The 22,043-nt window shown below is 37.3% G+C and overlaps 1 non-coding gene across 1 annotated transcript; it reads right to left on the bottom strand.

Moving 5' to 3' along the window:
* Positions 1-2,049: 2,049 nt before the first annotated feature.
* LOC112780928 (small nucleolar RNA R71) lies at positions 2,050-2,157 on the bottom strand. The gene has a single exon (XR_003191734.1). It is a non-coding gene; the product is annotated as a small nucleolar RNA R71 (small nucleolar RNA).
* Between the last annotated feature and the right edge of the window lie 19,886 nt (positions 2,158-22,043).

Here is a 22,043-nt window from a genome sequence, read left to right as displayed (position 1 = left end):
TAAAAACCAAAAAAAAAATTATGTTTCTTGTTTGAGTCTTGTGTCAAATTTTAAGTTTGGTGTCAATTGTATGCTTTTAATTTTTCTTAAATTTTCGAAAATTCATGCATTATGTTCTTCATGATCTTCAAGTTGTTCTTGATGATTTTCTTTATTTGATCTTTACGTTTTCTTGTTTTGTGTCTTTTCTTGTTTTTCATATGCATTTTCGAATTATTAGTGTCTAAAGTTTAAAAATTTTTAAGTTTGGTGTCTTGCATGTCTTTCTTTTCTTAAAAATTTTCAAAAATATGTTCTTGATGCTCATCATGATCTTCAAAGTGTTCTTGGTGTTCATCTTGACATTCAAAGTGTTCTTGCATGTATTATTTGTTTTGATCTTAAATTTTTATGTTTTGTTTCATTTTGTTGTTTTTCTCTCTCTTCATTAAGAATTCAAAAGTAAAAAAAAAAATATCTTTTCCTTATTCTTCTCATAATTTTCGAAATTTTGAGTTGACTTGGCAAAAAATTTTTAAAGTCTAGTTGTTTCTTGTTAGTCAAGTCAAAAATTTCAATTTAAAAATTTTATCTTTTCAAATCTTTTTCAAAATCAATTTTTTTTTCATTTTTTTATGATTTTCGAATTTCATTCTTAAAATTTTTCAAAATCTTTTTCATTTTTCTTTTAATGTTTTCAAAAATTTTAAAACTAATTTTTCAAATCTTTTTCTTAATTTTATTTCATATTTTCAAAAATCCTTGCTAACAATTAATGTTTTGATTCAAAAATTTCAAGTTTGTTAATTTTTCTGTTAAGAAAGGTTCAATCTTTAAATTTTAGAATCATATCTTTTAGTTTCTTGTTAGTCAAGTCATCAACTTTAATTTAAAAAAAAATCAAATCTTTTTAATTTCTTTTTCAATCCTTTTTCAAAATAAATTTCAATCATATCTTTTTAAAATTTTAATTTCAAAATCTTTTTCTAACTTTTTATTTTTTCAAAATTTATTTTCAAATCTTTTTCAATTAACTACTTGACTTGTTTGTTTTAATTTTAAAAAAATTTACTATTTATTTTCTTTTTCAAAACCACCTAACTACTTTTTCACTTCTCATTTTCAAAAACAACTAACCACTTTTTCAAAAATTTTTTAATTAACTAATTGTTTTAAATTCTAATTTTATTTTATTTCTTTTAATATTTTTGAAACTAACTTAATTAATTAAATAAAAATAAAAATATTTTTCTTTTCCCTCTTCTTAAAATCCGAATAATCTCTCTCTCTCTCTCGCTCTCTCTCTCTCTCTCTCTCTCTCTCATCTCTTTCTATTTATTTATTTATTTACTAACACTTCTCTTCTACTCATAATTTGAACCCCTCTCTCTTCTCTTTGTTCGAATTACTCATCTCCTCTCTCTTCTCATTCTTCTATTCTTCTATTCTTATACTCACATAAAGGAATCTCTATACTGTGACATAGAGGATTCCCATTCTCTCTTTGTTCTCTTCTTTTTCATATGAGCAGGAACAAGGATAAGGACATTCTTGTTTAAGCTAATCCTGAACCTGAAAGGATTCTGAAGAGGAAGCTAAGAGAAGCTAAAGCACAACACTCCGGAGAGGACCTTACAGAAAATTTCAAAAAAGAAGCAGACATGGCAGCCGAACCCAACAACAATGGTGGAGATGCAAGGAAGATGCTTTGTTGACTTTATTGCACCAACTTCCAACTTCTATGGAAGAAGCATCTCAATTCCTGCAATTGGAGCAAACAACTTTGAGCTTAAGCCTCAATTAGTTTCTCTGATGCAACAGAATTGCAAGTTTCATAGACTTCCGTTGGAAAATCCTCATCAGTTCTTAGTTGAATTCTTGCAAATTTGTGACACTGTTAAGACCAATGGGGTTAATCCCGAGGTTTACAGACTTCTACTTTTCCCCTTTGCTGTAAGAGACAGCAGAGCTAGGATATGGTTGGACTCACAACCTAAAGAAAGTCTGAACTCTTGGGAAAAGTTGATCAATGCTTTCTTGGCCAAATTCTTTTCACCTCAAAGGATGAGCAAGCTTAGAGTGGAAGTCCAAACCTTCAGACAGAAGGAAGGTGAATCCCTCTATGAAGCTTGGGAAAGATACAAGCAATTGATCAGAAGGTGTCCTTTTGACATGCTTTGAGAATGGAGGCACAAGTGGGTCAGCTGAGTAAAAGAGTTACTGAAACTCCTCCTAGTACTCTCCCAAGCAATACAGAAGAAAATCCAAAGAGAGAGTGCAAGGCCATCAATATATCCAAAGTGGCCGAACCTATAGAGGAGGAAGAGGCAGTGATTTCCAGTGAGGAAGACCTCAATGGACGTCCACTGACCACTAAGGAGTTCCCTAATGAGGAACCAAAGGAATCTGAGGCTCATACAGAGACCATAGAGATTCTACTGAACTTACTGTTGCCATTCATGAGCTCTGATGAGTATTCTTCCTCTGAAGAGGATGAAGATATTGTTGAAGAGCAAGTTGCTCGGTATCTAGGAGCAATCATGAAGCTGAATGCCAAGTTATTTGGTAATGAGACTTGGGAGGATGAACCTCCATTGCTCATCAATGAACTGAATACCTTGGTTCGGCAGAAATTACCTCAGAAGAAACCGGATCCCGGAAGGTTCTTAATACCTTGTACCATAGGCACCATGACCTTTGAGAAGGCTCTATGTAACTGATGAGCGGATAATTTATACCTTTTTTGGCATTTTTTACATAGTTTCTAGTATGTTTTAGTTACTTTTTATTATATTTTTATTAGTTTTTATGCAAAAATCAAATTTCTGGCTTTATTATGAGTTTGTGTATTTTTCTATAATTTCAGGTATTTTCTGGCTGAAATTGAGGGACCTGAGCAAAAATTGCTGAAAAAGGACTGCAGATGCTATTTGATTCTAACCCTTCTGCACTCGAAGTGAATTTTCTGGACCTACAAAATCCCAATTGGCGCGCTCTCAATAGTGTTGGAAAGTAGACACTATGGGCTTTCCAGTAATATATAATAGTCCATACTTTGCCCGAGATTTGATGGCCCTAACTGGCGCTAAAAGTCATACTAAAACTTTCTAGCGTAAAATGCCAGAACTGGCACTAAAACTGGCGTAAAATGCCCACACTGGCACCCAAGCTGGCGTTTTACTCGAAGGATGGCCTATGCACGTGTAAAGCTCAATGCTCAGCCCAAGCACACACCAAGTGGGCCCCGGAAGTGGATTTCTGCTCTATCTGCACTTAGTTACTTATTTTCTGTAATCCCTAGTAACTAGTTTAGTATAAATAGCACTTTTTACTATTGTATTAGAGAGCTTATGCCATTATTCACGATTGGAGGCTGGCTACACGGCCATGACTAGACCTTCTTTTCTCTTATGTATTTTCTATGGTGGAGTTTCTACACCTCATAGATTAAGGTGTAAAGCTCTGCTGTTCTTCATGAATTAATGCAATTACTACTGTTTCTCTTTCAATTCACGCCTACTTCTTCTCCAAAATATACTCTCGTATTTAATTCAGTTAAGTCAGAATGAAGGGGTGACCCGGGACAATCACCCAATCTTTGTTACTCGCTTAGCCAAGATCCATGTGCCTGACAACCACAAAGCAGTCTACATGATGTTCAACGTAGTCATTGGACAACAGCCGGAGTATATTCTCTTGGGTCTCTAATACACGGACCGAGTCCGTGAGATTAGGATCTTCGTGGTATAGGCTAGAATCATTGGTAGCATTCCTGGGATCCGGAAAGTCTAAACCTTGTCTGTGGTATTCCGAGTAGGATCCGGGAAGGGATGACTGTGACGAGCTTCAAACCTACGAATGTTGGGTGCAGTGACAGTGTGCAAAAGGATGAATGGATCCTATTCTGACGCTAGTGGGAACCAACAGATGATTAGCCATGCGGTAGCTGTGCTTGGTATTTTTCATCCGACAGTTGATTAGCCGTACAGAGGACCATTTTCACTGAGAGGATCCTACAGCTTGCCATGGAAGGGAGCACGCATGATTGGAAGAAGACAATAGGAAAGTAGAGGTTCAGAAGCAACAAAGCATCTCCAAATGCTTATCTAAAATTCCCACTAACGAATTACATAAGTATCTCTATTTTATTTTATGTTTTATTTATATTTTAATTATCAAAACCTCATAACCATTTGAATCCGCCTGACTGAGATTTACAAGATGACCATAGCTTGCTTCAAGCCGACAATCTCCGTGGGATCGACCCTTACTCATGTAAGGTATTACTTGGACGACCCAGTGCACTTGCTGGTTAGTTGTGCGGAGTTGTGAAAAGTGTGAATCAGAATTTCGTCCACCAAGTTTTTGGCGCCGTTGCTGGGGATTGTTCGAGTTTGGATAACTGACGGTTCATCTTGTTGCTTAGATTAGGTAATTTTATTTTATGTTTAAGCTTTTTACTTTTACTTTTCGAAAAAAAAAAAAAGAAATTTTGTGTTCTTCAGAATTTTTAAGAATGAATTCTAGAGCTTCATGAGATATGTTGAAACTTGGCTGGCTGTTAGGCCATGTCTAATCTTTTGGACTGAGGTTTCCACTTTCCATTGTAAAGAGGACATGCTTGTATGTGTTATGTTAAAGCTTGGCTGGCCATTTGGCCATGTCTAATTCTTTTGGACCGGAGCTTTAGAATAACATTGCATGAGCCTTTGGATTCTCAATTAAAATTCTGTGCTGAAGCATGGCTGGCCATTGGCCATGTCTAATCTTTTGGACCGAAACTTTAGACTAACATTGAACGAATCCTGGAATTCTTATTAAAAATTTTGAATTTATTTATTTTCTTTTTCCAAATAATTTTTGAAAAATACAAAAAAAAAATTAATAAAATCATAAAACCAAAAATTTTGTGTTCCTTGTTTGAGTCTTGTGTCAAATTTTAAGTTTGGTGTCAATTGCATGTTTTAATTTTTCTTTAATTGTCAAAAATATATGCATTGTGTTCTTCATTGATCTTCAAGTGGTTCTTGATGATTTTCCTTGTTTGATCTTTGAATTTTCTTGTTTTGTGTCTTTTCTTGTTTTTCTTGTACTTTTTTGAATTATTAGTGTCTAAACATTAAAAATTTCTAAGTTTGGTGTCTTGCATGTATTTCTTTTCTTAAAAATGTTCAAAAATATGTTCTTGATGTTCATCATGATCTTCAAAGTGTTCTTGGTGTTCATCTTGACATTCAAAGTGTTCTTGCATGCATTATTTGTTTTGATCTTGAATTTTTAAGTTTTGCATCATTTAGTTGTTTTTCTCTCTCTTCATTAATTCAAAAATAAAAAATAATATCTTTCCCTTATTTTACTCATAAATTTCGAAATTTTGGGTTGACTTAGTCAAAAAAATTTTTAAAATTTAGTTGTTTCTTATTAGTCAAGTCAAAATTTCAATTTAAAAATTCTATCTTTTCAAATCTTTTTCAAAAATAAAATCTTTTTCATTTCTCTTCTTAATATTTTCAAAAATTTTAAAAATTTATTTTCAAAACCTTTTTCTTACTTTTATTTCATGATTTTCGAAATTATTGCTAACATTTAATGTTTTGATTCAAAAAATTTTTCAAGTTATTACTTGCCTATTAAGAAATGATCAATCTTTAAATTCTAGAATCATATCTTTTAGTTTCTTGTTAGTCAAGTAATTAACTTTAATTTCAAAAATCAAATCTTTTTAATTTCCTATTCAAATCTTTTTCAAAATAAATTTCAGTCATATCTTTTTCAAAACTTAATTTCAAAATCTTTTTCCAACTTCTTATCTTTTCAAAATTGATTTTCAAATCTTTTTCAATTAACTACTTGACTTTTTGTTTGTTTTACTATTTCTTATCTTTTTTAAAACCACCTAACTACTTTTCTCTCTCTAATTTTCAAAAACCACTAACAATTTTTTCAAAATTCTTTTTAATTAACTAATTGCTTTAAATTCTAATTTTATTTTATTTCTTTTAATAAATTCGAATTATAACTAATAATTAAAATAAAAACAAAAATATTTTTCTTTTATTTTAATTAATATTCGAATACACCCTCTCTCTCATCCCCTTCTATTTATTTTATTTATCTACTAACACTTCTCTTCTTAAAAATTCGAACCCTCTTCCTCTCTCAGTGTTCGAATTCTTCTTCTTTTTCCTTCTTCATTCTATTCTTCTATTCTTCTACTCACATAAAGGAATATGTATACTGTGACATAGAGGATTCCTCTTCTTTTCGGTTCTCTTCTTTTTCATATGAGTAGGAGTAAGGATAAGAACATTCTTGTTGAAGCTGATCCTGAACCTGAAAGGACTATGAAGAGGAAGCTAAGAGAAGCTAAAGCACAACACTCTGGAGAGGACCTAACAGAAATTTTCGTAAAAGAAGAAGACATGGCAGCCGAAAATAACAACAATGGTGGAGATGCAACGAAGATGCTTGGTGACTTTACTGCACCAACTTCTGACTTCTATGGAAGAAGCATCTCAATTCCTGCAATTGGAGCAAACAACTTTGAGCTTAAGCCTTAATTAGTTTCTCTAATGCAGCAGAATTGCAAGTTTCATGGACTTCCATTGGAAGATCCTCATCAGTTCTTAGCTGAGTTCTTGCAAATCTGTGACACTGTTAAGACCAATGGGGTTAATCCTGAGGTCTATAGACTTTTACTTTTCCCTTTTGCTGTAAGAGACAGAGCTAGGATATGGTTGGACTCACAACCTAAAGAAAGCCTGAACTCTTGGGAAAAGTTGGTCAATACTTTCTTAGCCAAATTCTTTCTACCTCAAAAGTTGAGCAAGCTTAGAGTGGAAGTCCAAACCTTCAGACAGAAGGAAAGTGAATCCCTCTATGAAACTTGGGAAAGATACAAGCAATCGATCAAAAGATGTACTTTTGACATGCTTTCAGAATGGAGCATCCTATGTATATTCTATGATGGTCTGTCTGAGTTGTCCAAGATGTCATTGGATCACTCTACTGGTGGATCTCTTCATCTGAAGAAGACACCTGCAAAAGCCCAGGAACTTATTGAGATGGTTGTAAATAATCAGTTCATGTATACTTCTGAAAGAAATCCTTTGAATAATGGGACAACTCTGAAGAAAGGAGTTCTTGAGATTGATACTATGAATGTAATATTGGCTCAGAATAAAATATTGACTCAGCAAGTCAATATGATTTCTCAGAGTCTGATTGGAATGCAAGCTGCATCTGGCAATACTAAAGAAGCTCCCTTTGAAGAAGAAGCTTATGACCCTGAGAACCCTGCAATGGAAGAAGTGAATTACATGGGAGAATCCTATGGAAACACTTATAATCCTTCATGGAGAAATCATCCTAATTTCTCATGGAGGGATTAGCAAAAGCCTAATCAAGGCTTCAATAATAATAATGGTGGGAGAAATAGGTTTGTCAATAGCAAACCTTTTCCATCATCTTCTGAGTAACAGACAGAGAATTCTAAGCAGAGCCTCTCTGACTTAGCAACCATAGTCTCTAATCTATCTAAGACCACTCTCAGTTTCATGACTGAAACAAGGTCCTTCATCAGAAATTTGGAGGCACAAGTGGGTCAACTAAGAAAAAGAGTTACTAAAATCCCTCCCAGTACTCTCCCAAGCAATACAAAAGAGGATCCAAAAAGAAAGTGCAAGGCCATCAATATACCCAACATGGCTGAACCTAGAGAGAGTCAAAAGGCAGTGATTCCCAATGAAGAAGACCTCAATGGACGTCCACTAGCCAATAAGGAGTTCCCCATTGAGGAACCAAAAGAATCTGAGGCTCATACAGAGACCATAGAGATTCCACTGAACATACTGTGGCCATTCATGAGCTCTGATGAGTATTCTTCCTCCGAAGAGGATGAAGATATCGTTGAAGAGCAAGTTGCTCAGTATCTAGGAGCAATCATGAAGCTGAATGCTAAGTTATTTGGTAATGAGACTTGGGAGGATGAACCTCCATTGCTCATCAATGAACTGAATACCTTGGTTCAACATAAATTACCTCAGAAGAAACCGGATCCCGGAAAGTTCTTAATACATTACATCATAGGCACCATGACCTTTAAAAAGGCTCTGTGTGACCTTAGTTCAAGTATAAACCTCATTCCACTCTTTGTAATGGAGAAACTAGGGATCTTTGAGGTACAAGCTGCAAGAATCTCACTAGAGATGGCAGACAGCTCAAGGAAACAGGCTTATGGACTTGTAGAGGATGTCTTAGTGAAGATTGAAGGTTTTTACATCCCTACTGACTTCATAATCCTAGACAGTGGGAAAGATGAGGATGAATCCATTATCCTTGGAAAACCCTTCCTAGCCATAACAAGAGCTGTGATTGATGTGGACAGAGGAGAGTTAGTCCTTCAATTGAATGAGGACTACCTTGTGTTTAAGGCTCAAGGATCTTCTTCTGTAACCATGGAGAGGAAGCATGAAAAGCTTCTCTCAATACAGAGTCAAACAGAGCCCCCACACTCAACTTCTAAGTTTGGTGTTGGGAGGCCATCATCAAGCTTTGAGTCTCAGTGAAGCTCTCTAAGAGCTTACTGTCAAGCTATTGACATTAAAGAAGCGCTTGTTGGGAGGCAACCCAATGTTATTTAATTATATTTATTTATATTCCATTGTCATTTCATGTTTTCTTTAGGTTGATGATAATGTGAAGTCATAAAAACAACTACAGAATTAAAGCAAAATCAAAAACAGCATAAAAAAATAGCACACCTTGGAGGACAGACTTACTGGCGTTTAAACGCCAGTAAGGATAGCAGAATGGGCGTTTAACGCCAGAAAAGGGTGTCTGGTGTCTGGCTGGCGTTAAACGCCAGAAATGGCAGACAGACTGGCGTTTAACGCCAGAAAAGGGTGTCTAGCTGGCGTTAAACGCCAGAAAGGGGCAGCAGACTGGCGTTTAATGCTAGGAATGGTAGCAGAGCTGGCGTTTAATGCCAGAATTGGCACACAGAGGGTGTTTGAATGCCAGAATGGTGCAGGGAGCAGAATTTCTTGACACTTCAGGATCTGTGGATCCCACAGGATCCTCACCTGCCCCACTTCTTCTTCTCTCTTCTTCACACCTTTCCATAACACTCTTCCCCAAATACCCTTGACCAATAACATCAATACCTCCTCCCTAAACACCATTCACCTATCAAATCCTACCCTCTTCCCCATATTCTCTTCACCACTCACATCCATCCATTATATAGCCCACCTACCTCACCATTCAAATTCAAACCATTTTCCTCCTAAACTCACCCCTTCATAACCGAATTCTCTCTCTCTCTTACCCTATAAATACCTCTCCTTACCACCTTTAATTTCACACATCATACACACTCATACCCACCTTGACCGAACCCAACACACACCTCCATCTCTCCCATTTCTTCTTCTTCTACTCTTTTCTTTCTTCTTTTGCTCGAGGACGAGCAAACCTTTTAAATTTGGTGTGGAAAAAGCTCTGCTTTTTATTTTTCCATAACCACTAATGGCACCTAAGACTGGAGAAACCTCTAGAAAGAGGAAAGGAAAGGCAATTACTTTCACCTCCGAGTCATGGGAGATGGAGAGATTCATCTCAAAGGTCCATCAAGACCACTTCTATGAAGTTGTGGCCAAGAAAAAGGTGATCCCCGAGGTCCCCTTCATGCTCAAAAAGAGTGAATATCCAGAGATCCGACGTGAGATTCAAAGAAGAGGTTTGAAAGCTCTCACCAACCCCATCCAACAAGTCGGGATCTTAATGGTTCAAGAGTTCTATGCTAATGCATGGATCACTAAGAACGATGACCAAAGTATGAACCCGAACCCAAAGAATTGGCTCACAATAGTTTGGGGGAATTACTTGGATTTCAGTCCGAAAAATGTGAGGTTGGCATTTAACTTGCCAATGATGAGAGGAGATCATCATCCTTTCATTAGAAAGGTCAACTTTGATTAAAGGTTGGACCAAGTCCTTAGAGACATTTGTGTGGAAGGAGCTCAATGGAAGAGAGACTCAAGAGGCAAGCCGGTTCAACTGAGAAGGCTTGACCTCAAACCCGTGGCTAGGGGATGGTTGGAGTTTATCCAACGTTCTATCATTCCTACTAGCAACCGGTCTGAAGTTACAACAGACCGGGCTATCATGATCCATAGCATCATGAATGGAGAGGAAGTAGAAGTTCATGAGATCATACCACTAGAACTCTATAAGGTGGCAGACAAACCCTCCACTTTGGCAAGGTTAGCCTTCCCTCATTTCATCTGTAACCTATGGAATTCAGCTGAAATTGTCATAGAGAAAGACATCCTCATTGATGAGGACAAGCCCATCACTAAGAAGAGGATGGAGCAAACAAGAGAGCCCACTCATGGACCTCAACAAGAGCATGAGGAAATTTCTCATCAAGAAATCCCTGAGATACCTCAAGGGATGCACTTTCCTCCACAAAACTATTGGGAGAAAATCAACACCTCCTTAGGAGAATTGAGTTCCAACATGGGGCAACTAAGGATGGAGCACCAAGAGCACTCCATTATCCTCAATGAAATCAGAGAGGACCAAAAGGCCATGAGAGATGAGCAACAAAGGCAAGGAAGAGACATAGAGGAGCTCAAGCACTCAATAAGATCTTCAAGAGGGAGAACTAGCCGCCATCACTAAGGTGGACCCGTTCTTTAATTTCCTTGTTCTTATTTTTCTGTTTTTCAAATTCTATGCTTTATGTTTTGTCTATGTTTGTGTCTTTATTACATGATCATTAGTGTCTAGTGTCTATGTCTTAAAGCTATGAATGTCCTATGAATCTTTCACCTTTCTTAAAGGAAAAATGTTTTTATTTGCAAAAGAACAAGAAGTGCATGATTTTGAATTCTATCTTGAAATTAGTTTAATTATTTTGATGTGGTGGAAACACTTTTTGTTTTTTGAATGAATGCTTGAACAGTGCATATTTTTGATAGTGAAATTTATGAATGTTAAAATTGTTGGCTCTTGAAAGAATAATGAAAAAGGAGAAATGTTATTGATAATCTAAAAAATCATAAAATTGATTCTTGAAGCAAGAAAAAGCAGTGAAGAACACAAAGCTTGTGAAAAAAATATGCGAAAAATAAAGAAAAAATGAAAGAAAAAGAAAAAGCAAGCAGAAAAAGCCAGTAACCCTTTAAACTAAAAGGCAAGGGTAAAAAGGATCCAAGGCTTTGAGCATTAATGGATAGGAGGGCCCAAGGGAATAAAATCCTGGCCTAAGCGGCTAAATCAAGCTGTCCCTAACCATGTGCTTGTGGCGTGAAGGTGTCAAGTGAAACGCTTGAGACTGAGCGGTTAAAGTCGTGGTCTAAAGCAAAAAGAGTGTGCTTAAGAGCTCTGGGCACCTCTAACTGGGGACTCTAGCAAAGCTGAGTCACAATCTAAAAAGGTTCACCTAGTTATGTGTCTGTGGCATTTATGTATTCAGTGGTAATACTGGAAAACAAAATGCTTAGGGCCACAGCCAAGACTCAAAAAGTAGCTGTGTTCAAGAATCAACAAACTGAACTAAGAGAATCAATAACACTATCTGAATTCTAAGTTCCTATGGATGCCAATCATTCAGAACTTCAAAGGATAAAGTGAGATGCCAAAACTGTTCAGAAGCAAAAAGGCTACTAGCCCTGCTCATCTAATTAGAACTAAGTTCATTGATAAGTTTGGAATTTATTGTATTTTTCCTTCTTTGTATCCTATTTTGTTTTTAGTTGCTTGGGGACAAGCAACAATTTAAGTTTGGTGTTATGATGAGCGGATAATTTATACCCTTTTTGGCATTGTTTTTACATAGTTTCTAGTATGTTTTAGTTACTTTTTATTATATTTTTATTAGTTTTTATGCAAAAATCACATTTCTGGATTTTACTATGAGTTTGTGTGTTTTTCTGTAATTTCAGGTATTTTCTGGCTGAAATTGAGGGACCTGAACAAAAATCTGATTCAAAGGCTGAAAAAGGACTGCAGATGCTGTTGGATTCTGACCCTCCTGTACTTGAAGTGGATGTTCTGGAGCTACAAAATCCCAATTGGCGCGCTCTCAATTGCGTCGGAAAGTAGACATCCTGGGCTCTCCAGCAATATATAATAGTTCATACTTTGCCCGAGATTTGATGGTCCAAACTGGCCCTAAAAGTCAGCCTAAAACTTTCTGGCGTAAAACACCAGAACTGGCACTAAAACTGGTGTAAAACGCCCAAACTGGCACCCAAGCTGGTGTTTTACTCCAAGAATGGCCTATGCACGTGTAAAGCTCAATGCTCAGCCCAAGCACGCTCCAAGTGGGCCCCGGAAGTGAATTTTTGCACTATCTGCATTTAGTTACTTATTTTCTGTAATCACTAGTAACTAGTTTAGTATAAATAGCAACTTTTACTATTGTATTAGAGAGCTTATGCCATTATTCACGATTGGAGGCTGACCACACGATCATGCCTAGACCTTCTTTTCTCTTATGTATTTTCTACGGTGGAGTTTCTACACCTCATAGATTAAGGTGTGGAGCTCTGCTGTTCTTCATAAATTAATGCAATTACTATTGTTTCTCTTTCAATTCACGGCTACTTCTTCTCTAAGATATACTCTCGTACTTAATTCAGTTAAGTCAGAATGAAGGGGTGACCCGTGACAATCACCCAATCTTCGTTACTCGCTTAGCCAAGATCCGCGTGCCTGACAACCACAAAGCGGTCTACATGATGTTCAACGTAGTCATTGGACGACAGCCGGAATATATTCTCTTGGGTCTCTAATACACGGACCGAGTCCGTGAGATTAGGATCTTCGTGGTATAGGCTAGAATCATTGGCAGCATTCCTGGGATCCAAAAAGTCTAAACCATGTCTGTGGTATTCCGAGTAGGATACGGGAAGGGATGACTGTGACAAGCTTCAAACTTGCGAATGTTGGGTACATTGACAGTGTGCAAAAGGATGAATGGATCCTATTCCGATGCTAGCGGGAACCGACAAATGATTAGCCATGCGGTAGCTGTGCCTGGTAATTTTCATCCAAGACGAGAAATCCGACAGTTGATTAGCCGTGCAGAAATTGTAGAGGACCATTTTCACTGAGAGGATCCTTCAGCTTGCCATGGAAGGGAGCACGCATAATTGGAAGAAGACAATAGGAAAGCAGAGGTTCATAAGCAATAAAGCATCTCCAAATGCTTATCTGAAATTCCCACCAATGAATTACATAAGTATCTCTATTTTATTTTATGTTTTATTTATATTTTAATTATCAAAACCTCATAACCATTTGAATCCGCCTGACTGAGATTTACAAGATGACCATAGCTTGCTTCAAGCCGACAATCTCCGTGGGATCGACCCTTACTCACGTAAGGTATTACTTGGACGACCCAGTGCACTTGCTGGTTAGTTGTGTGGAGTTGTGAAAAGTGTGAATTACAATTTCATCCACCAGTGATCTGGGGTCAGGTATAAACCTCATGCCACTCTCTGGTATTAACTGTGGAACTAGAAAAGTGCAAAGCCGATAATGTCAAATTATACGGAAAGATTCGCTATGTCCAAGATTATAATCTTGAGAAAAATATGTATTTTATTTATTTATATTTATTATTTACTTGACTTGGTAACTCAGCAAGTATGTGCATCCGAAAGTTATTTAATTGACACTTGAAACATCTTTCTATATATATGCAATCTATATTAGCTTATTCTCTTTCTGTATTAATTAAATTGAGTTTAAAAATTTAAATGTTATTAGGATGTTATATATCCTTCAAATGTCATAAATTTAAGAAAAGCAAAAAAAAAAAAAACTTTAAACATAAAAAAGACAATCGAAAACTCAATAAGGTATTGTTTTAGGTATTAAAAAAAGATAACTTCAAATAAATTTAGATAAGTGTTGCTTTTGGTATATGAAAAAACAACGAGAAAATTTTATATAAGTGTTGCTTTTGGTATATGAAAGGCAACTTAAAAGAATTTAAACAAGTGTTGCTTTATGTATTAGAAAATACAACTCATAAAAGGTATTGCAATAAAGTAGTTATTAATGCGTTGCGTTTGGATTCTCTAAGGCAACCCTTATATGAAGTTGTTTTTTTAGTAGAAAAGGCAACATTTTTTAAAGGTTGCCACGAAAAGGGTTCCCTTTGATGCAAAAAAGCGTTGCCTTAGACCAAAGGTAACGGCTGTATAGCCAACCCCCCAAAAAGCGTTGCGTTTTGTCAAAAAGTGTTGCCTTTGATCAAAGGCATCGCTTTTCCTAATTATAGGCAACGTTTTTAAAGGGTTGCCTCAGCCCAAATTTGTTGTAGTGAATCAAATTCCCAAGCAAGAGTATAGACAAATAGGGCCAAGTAAAGAATTAATTCAATGCAATCAAAAATCTAAAGAATTGATTTAACTCATCAATAGGAAGCAACTTACAAGAATACATGATAAGAGGTGTAGAAACATAGAATTAAGTAATTGAACCCTCACTAGGTATGTACACACTCTAATCATTCGGTGTCTAGGGTCAATTCACTCAAGTCTCCTCTAATCATGCTTTCAAGAATTTGCTTTTCATCTAACAATCAACAACTATGGATGCATGAATGCAATTATCATGAGGACTTATTAGGGTTGTAACGGGGTTAGGATCAAGGTGGGATAGATATGGCCAAGTGGACTAATTCAATTGAATCCTTGATTAGTTTAAGTATCTCACTCAACTTATATCAATCAAATCACAAAAATGCATTCTAACCACCCATTACTTCTTTTCACACACATTCATGCCTTAGTTTCTATTTAAAACACATATGCATTCCTTATTCATTTTTTTTTCTTTTCTTTGGGGCAACCTTTGTCCGCTCTTATTATTTTTTTTCATTTCATTTCATTTTTTTCTTTTTTTCTTTTTTTTTATGACAAATGCATATAGTTAAAGAAAATTGATACATGAATGTGCACCCATTTTCCAAAATTTTCAATGAAATACCCAAAACAAAAATTTTTCAATCACTGTCAATGTTTCTTAAAATTTTTCCCACACTTAAATGAAACACACTTTTCAACCTAAGCTAATCAAAGATACAATCCAAGATAAATTATAGTTTTTCGCTTAGGGTTGTGATGTGCTAACAATTAGAACAAAGGGGATTAAAAAGCTCAAAAGCGGTTAACAAAGGTAGATGCAAGGGTAGGTCCATATGGGTAAGTGAGTTTAATTCAAAGATGGCCTCAATCATGCTCAATGCAATTCAAGACATCAATCATTGGAAATAAAGAATTAAGCAAAACCAAGATTACAATCATAGAAGAGATATAATACACAATGAACAAAATTAGTGGTTAAAAAAATATAACCACTCATTATAGCTCAAATCTCCCAAGGTATTTGTTCTTTCCTCTTCTATGTTCCATAAAAATTATTCAAGCAAGTTTAAAAACAATTTTTCAAATCAATTCAATAGAACGCCCTAAAACAAAAATTCTTGAAAATCTTTATTGTTTTTCACTAAAATTATTTCCTATATGTATGTATGATGTGATGGATGCAATTTTCAAAAATTTTCTAGTTCTATTCCTAATTTTCAACAATGCAAAAACTAACATGAACAATTAGGACAAGATTGAACTAGGCACTATGATATTCACATCATCCAATCATAACTTCTATCTATAAAATATATACCATGCAAAAGATGCGAAAATGCAACATGCAATAGCTAGAAATAAACTATGCATAAGCTGAGATATATATACTAGAAGAAAATGCAATGCAACAGTTAAAAATACTCTAAATATCTACAAGAAACATAACGAAAAGAAACAAAAATAAAGTGCAAAGTGTTCGGAAAAGAAAGTTTACACCCCTAAAATGACGAATCCTCCCCCACACTTAAGCATTGCACGGTCCTCAGTACGCGAACACGATCCGGGGAGAATGTCTCTCAAAAGCTCCACCTTTGGTTGGTGGATGTGGGGGCTTGGGTCGTGTGGAATTGGCAAGTCCAAAGCATGCTCGACGTCTCCATCCTCATCGTCTTCCTCCTTCTCCGGCTCCTTACCTCCACGGCTCATCCTCAAAAATAATGAATAGAGTATAATTAAGAATCATATGGCAAGTAGTACAAAAAGGAGGGAGCAAATACATTGTATACTTGGAGCAAAAAGAAAACAAACAAGCATTTAATTGAGGAAGTTTGTATAGTGGTGTGGCATGATAAAAATTAGCCATGTGTGTATTCCAATTATGCGCGCAGTTGGAACGCACACAACGGCCGGTTAGAAAGGCATCCACACAGTCAAAATTTTAGCATGAGTTTCTCAACTAAATGGCCTAAGATGCAAGTAATAAATAAGCAACAATTAAGGACAAGCAAACTTAGGCAACTATCACAAGAGTAAATTGAGTGTAAGAATTATTGGATATTGAAGTTGTGCAAGTGAAAGAGCAAAATTGAGATAAAATATCACAACAAACAATAACCAATGCAATGATGAAGAGAACTACCTATTCATCCTTAAGAATAAGGCAATAATCACAGGGGAAGATGCTTGCTACAAAAAGTGACAAGTCTTGATAGGAATCAAGTCAAGTCAACTCAAACAAATGCAAAGCATTAACAAGGAGCAAATACCTTGTGATGTGATTATATTGACTTAAAAACCATGATGAACAAGCAATTCCATTCAATTCACTAAATTCAATATGCACTTGTTAAAAATTTCACCAAAAAGAAATTAAATGTCAATGTTCATATCAATTTGGTGCTAGCTACTCAAAGCATTAAACAACAAGTACATTATTAAAAATATAACCATTCAAAGGTGCACAATTCTTGATTAGAATGCCAAACAAGGATATAGTCTAACCCATATGGTCATGACAACATATGAATTAACCAAAAATTCATTCAGGCATTATGTCAAACACATGGAGTGTAGTGCACAAATTCAACAAATTCAAGCCAAAATTCAAGCATCAACAACCCATAAATGAAAATTGAACACTTGCAATGCAACAAAGAAACAAAGCATTAAGCAAAACTTAAGCTAAATAACCAAAGGTAATTAAAGAAAACAAAAATAAAGCAAGCAACTAATCATAACAAAGAAGATTAAAACAAGAAAATTGAAAAGTTGAAGAATAGAAAAGAAAAGGATAGGCAACAGTGACACTTGTGTTAGCCACTGCGAAGTTCATGGCGATGGAACTTCGCCGAAGAAAAAAAGAAAGAGAAAAGAAAAAGAAAGAAGGAACAAGAAAAGAGAAGAAAGAAGAGAGAGATAATAGAAGAAGAAGAAGAAGAGAGAAGAAATAGAAAGAGAGAGAAATGTGGTGGCGGTGGTGGTTTCGGCGGCGGCGTGGTCACCGGACGGATAAGGCTGGGTAGGGTGAGGGGATAGAAGAAGAAGAGAGGGAAAGAAGAGAGGGAATGGGGCTGGTGAAATAGGGCACCCTTCCTCATTATTGCCCAGACCGCGACTCGTGCGTACGCACGAAAGAGTGTGCGTAGCAAAAATGGAGACGTTCATACGCACAAGACGTGTGAACGCTGTTGGTAGAGAGGGTCTCAAGATGTGTGCGTGTGCATAGGGCTGTGCGCACGCACAGAACACACTTTTTTTTATTAAGGTAAAATGACCATGTGTGCGTACGCACAGGAACTAATGCGCACACATAGAATGAAAATGTGGTGGGGTGCGCATGCATGGAGGATGCGAGCGCTATGAACAGAGCGTGTGAAAACAGGTGTGCGTACGCACACTTCTGTGCGCACGCACAGATGGGGAAAAACAGGGGAAGTGTGCGTACACAAAATGATGTGCGCACGCACAGAACTCTGTTTCTGCAGCATTTTTAAAGCCTCTAAGGCACCAACCATGATATCAATCAAAGTTTTTTTTTCAAGCCCAAAACACATCATTCTTCAAAAACGCATGATCGAACATAAAATGCAACTAATTTAAACCTAGAATGCAATCAAACTAAGCTAATTAAAGAGACAAAATTCAATAAACAAAAGCTAAAAGAAAGAAAAGTAGAAAGGATATTACCATGGTGGGGTGTCTTCCACCTAGCACTTTGGTTTAAAGTCTTCAAGTTGGACTATTGGTTGAAGCTTGTGTCATGGTGGCTTATGCTTCCATTCATCCTTGAGTTGCCAACCATGTTTGCTCTTCCAAGATCCTCCGGGATCCCAAACTCTAGTTTCCCGGTCATCCTCTTGTTGCTTCTTGCTCTTGGATGGACAACCTCTAAAATCTCCTTTGAAGCACCCAATTATACCTTGGAATCCTCCTAATTGTACCTTGCACCATTTATGCATTGAACTCCCTTGGTAACTGTTCTGAGGGTTACCTGAAACTGAAGGTCGATCTCGGAGGAGATCTGCTGTTGTGGCCGGAACTGTTGTGTCCGATTTGCTGAGCCTTGAGATGTTACTGATCCTTGATCACCGGAGGGTGGTGGTACCTGCAAGAGACTCCGATGCTTAAGTTAGCATGGGCTTTGAGCAGGTTTTTTGTGTAGAATCAGAGTATGAGTTATACCTGGGTGCTCCAGTGTATTTATAGTAGTGTGGAGTGACCTCCCTTGAGATAAGTTAGTTATCTTATCTTATCTTTTGTGGGTGAGTCCCCTTATATTTGGCCAACCGCCTTTAGGTGGGCTGTGATCTTCTACTTTGGGCCTACTTGGGCCCTTATAGCAATTTGGCCGAACTCTTTGGGAAGAGGTCGATGTCGACCAATCTTTATAAGAGGTCGGTCATTTTTGTCTTCATCCAACTCGGCTCGCCTAGCTCGACCCAGGGTATGAACAGTGCCCTTGCTTGAGCTCGGACCTTTCCATGAGGTCATGCTTTCTGAGCTTTGATATCTTTGGGGAAGTAGTGCTCGAGCATCTTGGTCCAAGCTGTACTTCTGTTTGCGAGTTTTACGATGAGTTTAAATGTGAAGCGTTTTTTGCTTTCGCTTCTTTGCCACGTTTGTTTCTTGAAGGGGTTACTTTCTTGGGAATACACACGTGCCTTTAATGCCCATTGATTAGGCTTTCATTTTTGTTTTGCCATTTCTTTTCCCTCTTTACACTTTGTTTGAAATCAAAGAAGAGGTTTTGCTCTCTGTTTCAGTTTCCTTCTCCCTTCTGTCTCGCTCGTTTCTTTTTCTGAAGTTTGCTTTTGGATTCATTCGTGCACTTCTTCTGCTTCCTTCCTTTCGTCCTCAAGGTCATTCCTTTCTTGGATTTTTGGAGCTTTCACTGTCTTTGGTGTGGCTTACTGCTCATCGTCCTCACTCCTTCTTCATCACAGGTTGGTACTTTACTTCATACCTTTTCTTTTTACATGGTTTATTTGTCATCGTTCTCATTGCTTTCATCCTTGCATGCTTTACTTTCGTACAAAGTTTTGATTTTGTTGAACTTCTCTTCAAAAAGGTTGAAACTTTCTTTGGCGATTCTTGTGTGCTCTTGTTTTTTGATAGTTACAGTCTTTTTATCTTTGCTGTTTGAAGAAATGCTGGTACTTAGGTTGAAACTCTCTTGTATTTTCTTTTGTTTTAGAGGGTCAGGGCTCTGATTACTGCATCGTTTCCTTTTCTAGGTGCTGCTCTATTATTAACTCCAAAGGGTGCCCCTGGGCTTTTGGTGTTGATCCTCTGTTCTTTGTGAGTCTTAGGGTTCCCTTTTGCTGCCATATCTGAGACTTTGTTGATTGTTTCTTTGTCATTCTCTTACTGTCCGAGCTGTTTGGTAGTGACCTCTTTTCTTTTTTCTTCCTGTAGGTGTAGTTGCTATATGTCTACCCGTAGGAATATTGTCGAGATGTCCACCAAAATCCCTGTTGGCATGGCCGACTGGACTCTATAGTCCTGATGTGTGTTACTGTGGCCGATCCAAAGTACTGTGAGAGCCTTAGGAGGTTCCATAGGATTTGTAGCAATAGGGACGATGAAAAGAATTACGAACTGTTGTCGCCCGATCCTGAGGAGAGGGTTAGTTTCCCTCCCTTAACTCAGGGAGAACGCCCCTTCTTCTATGCTTATGACTATTTCTTTAGTCATCTGAATATCACCATCCCTTTTACTGCTTTTGAGACCGACCTCTTATAGACTTGTAATGTGGTCCCTTCCTAGCTTCATCCGAACTCTTGGGCCTTCATTAAGATTTTTCAACTGTTGTGCCAGGAGCTGGGTATTCGTCCTACCGTATCCCTCTTCCTTTACCTGTTTGTGTTGACCAAGCCTGGAGTAGCCAAGAAAAAGGGCTTCTTGGATCTCATTCCGAGCTACCTAGGGAAAAAAGGTGTTTTTTATGTTTGATGAGTCCTTTTGGGATTTTAAGAACTATTACTTTAAGGTCCGAGCTGTCGAGAATGCCCGTCCTTTATTTTTAGATGAGAATGACGAGCCAACCTTTCTTTTATGTTGGCAAAAAGATATAGCAGCTCCCAAGTATTCTTGGGAGAGTTTGGATGAATTAGAACAGGCCTTTGTGGGTGTTCTAGAGGAGCACTAGGGGGAACCTCTTCATCTGGAGACAAAGAAATTTCTAGGAGATCCCTCCCTCCTCCGTGTCGAGCTAGGTAGCGTCTGACTTCTTCCAGATAGTTTTCTTCTATTGTTTGTGAATTTATCCCTTCTTATTATTGTAACTTGTTTTCCTGGCTTCCTTTTTAGAGATGGTGAAATCTTCTGACTCCATGAAGGCCTTTTGGAAGGCCAAGAAGGCGAGTGCTGCACAAAACTTGATGGCGAAGACTTCGGGGGAAGGGTATTCTCAGGTGCTCCTGAAGAAACCGACTTCTGACTCTCAGGGCCCGAGAAAGATCATCCCGACCCCCTAGAGTTCGGACAATTTGATGAGCGGATGATTTATACGCTTTTTGGCATTGTTTTTAGGTAGTTTTTAGTATGATTTAGTGAGTTTTTACTATGTTTTTATTAGTTTTTATGCAAAATTTACATTTCTAGACTTTACTATGAGTTTGTGTGTTCTTCTGTGATTTCAGGTATTTTCTGGCTGAAATTGAGGGACCTGAGCAAAAATCTGATTCAGAGGTTGAAAAAGGACTGCAGATGCTGTTGGATTCTGACCTCCCTGCACTCGAAATGAATTTTCTGGAGCTACAGAAATCCAAATGGCGTGCACTCAATTGCGTTGGAAAGTAGACATCCAGGGAGTTCCAGCAATATATAATAGTCCATACTTTGTTCAAGGATAAACGACGTAAACTGGCATTCAACGCCAATTCCATGTTGCATTCTGGCGTTAAACGCCAGAAACAGGTTACAAGTTGGAGTTAAATGCCCAAAACAGGTTACAACCTGGCGTTTAACTCCAGAAACAGCCTAGGCACGTGTAAAGCTCAAGTCTCAGCCCCAGCACACACCAAGTGGGCCCCGGAAGTGGATTTCTGCACTATCTATCATGGTTTACTCAGTTTCTGTAAACCTAGGTTACTAGTTTAGTATTTAAATAACTTTTAGAGATTTATTTTGTACCTTATGACATTTTCACGTTTTACATTGTATCTCTACAGCATGAGTCTCTAAACTCCATGATTGGGGGTGAGGAGCTCTGCTGTGTCTCGATGAATTAATGCAATTACTTCTGTTTTCTATTCAAACACGCTTGTCTCTGTTCTAAGATATTCACTCGCACTTAACCCTGATGAATGTGATTATCTGTGACACTCATCACCATTCTCAACCCATGAACGTGTGCCTGACAACCACTTCCGTTCTACCTTAGATAGAGTATGTATCTCTTTGATTTCTGGTTCACGTGTTTGATTGCATCTCCTGACAACAGAGCATTCGAATCCGTGAGATCAGAGTCTTCGTGGTATAGGCTAGAATTATTGGCAGCCATTCCTGAGATCCGGAAAGTCTAAACCTTGTCTGTGGTATTCCGAGTAGGATCTAGGATGGGATGACTGTGACGAGCTTCAAACTCACGAGTGCTGGGCGTAGTGACAGACGCAAAAGGATCAATGGGTCCTATTCCAACATGCGTGAGAACCGACAGATGATTAGTCGTGC

The sequence above is a fragment of the Arachis hypogaea genome, chromosome 19 (genome assembly GCF_003086295.3).
Source record: "Arachis hypogaea cultivar Tifrunner chromosome 19, arahy.Tifrunner.gnm2.J5K5, whole genome shotgun sequence".
NCBI lineage: Eukaryota > Viridiplantae > Streptophyta > Magnoliopsida > Fabales > Fabaceae > Arachis > Arachis hypogaea.
This window is presented reverse-complemented; position numbering and strand designations above follow the sequence as displayed.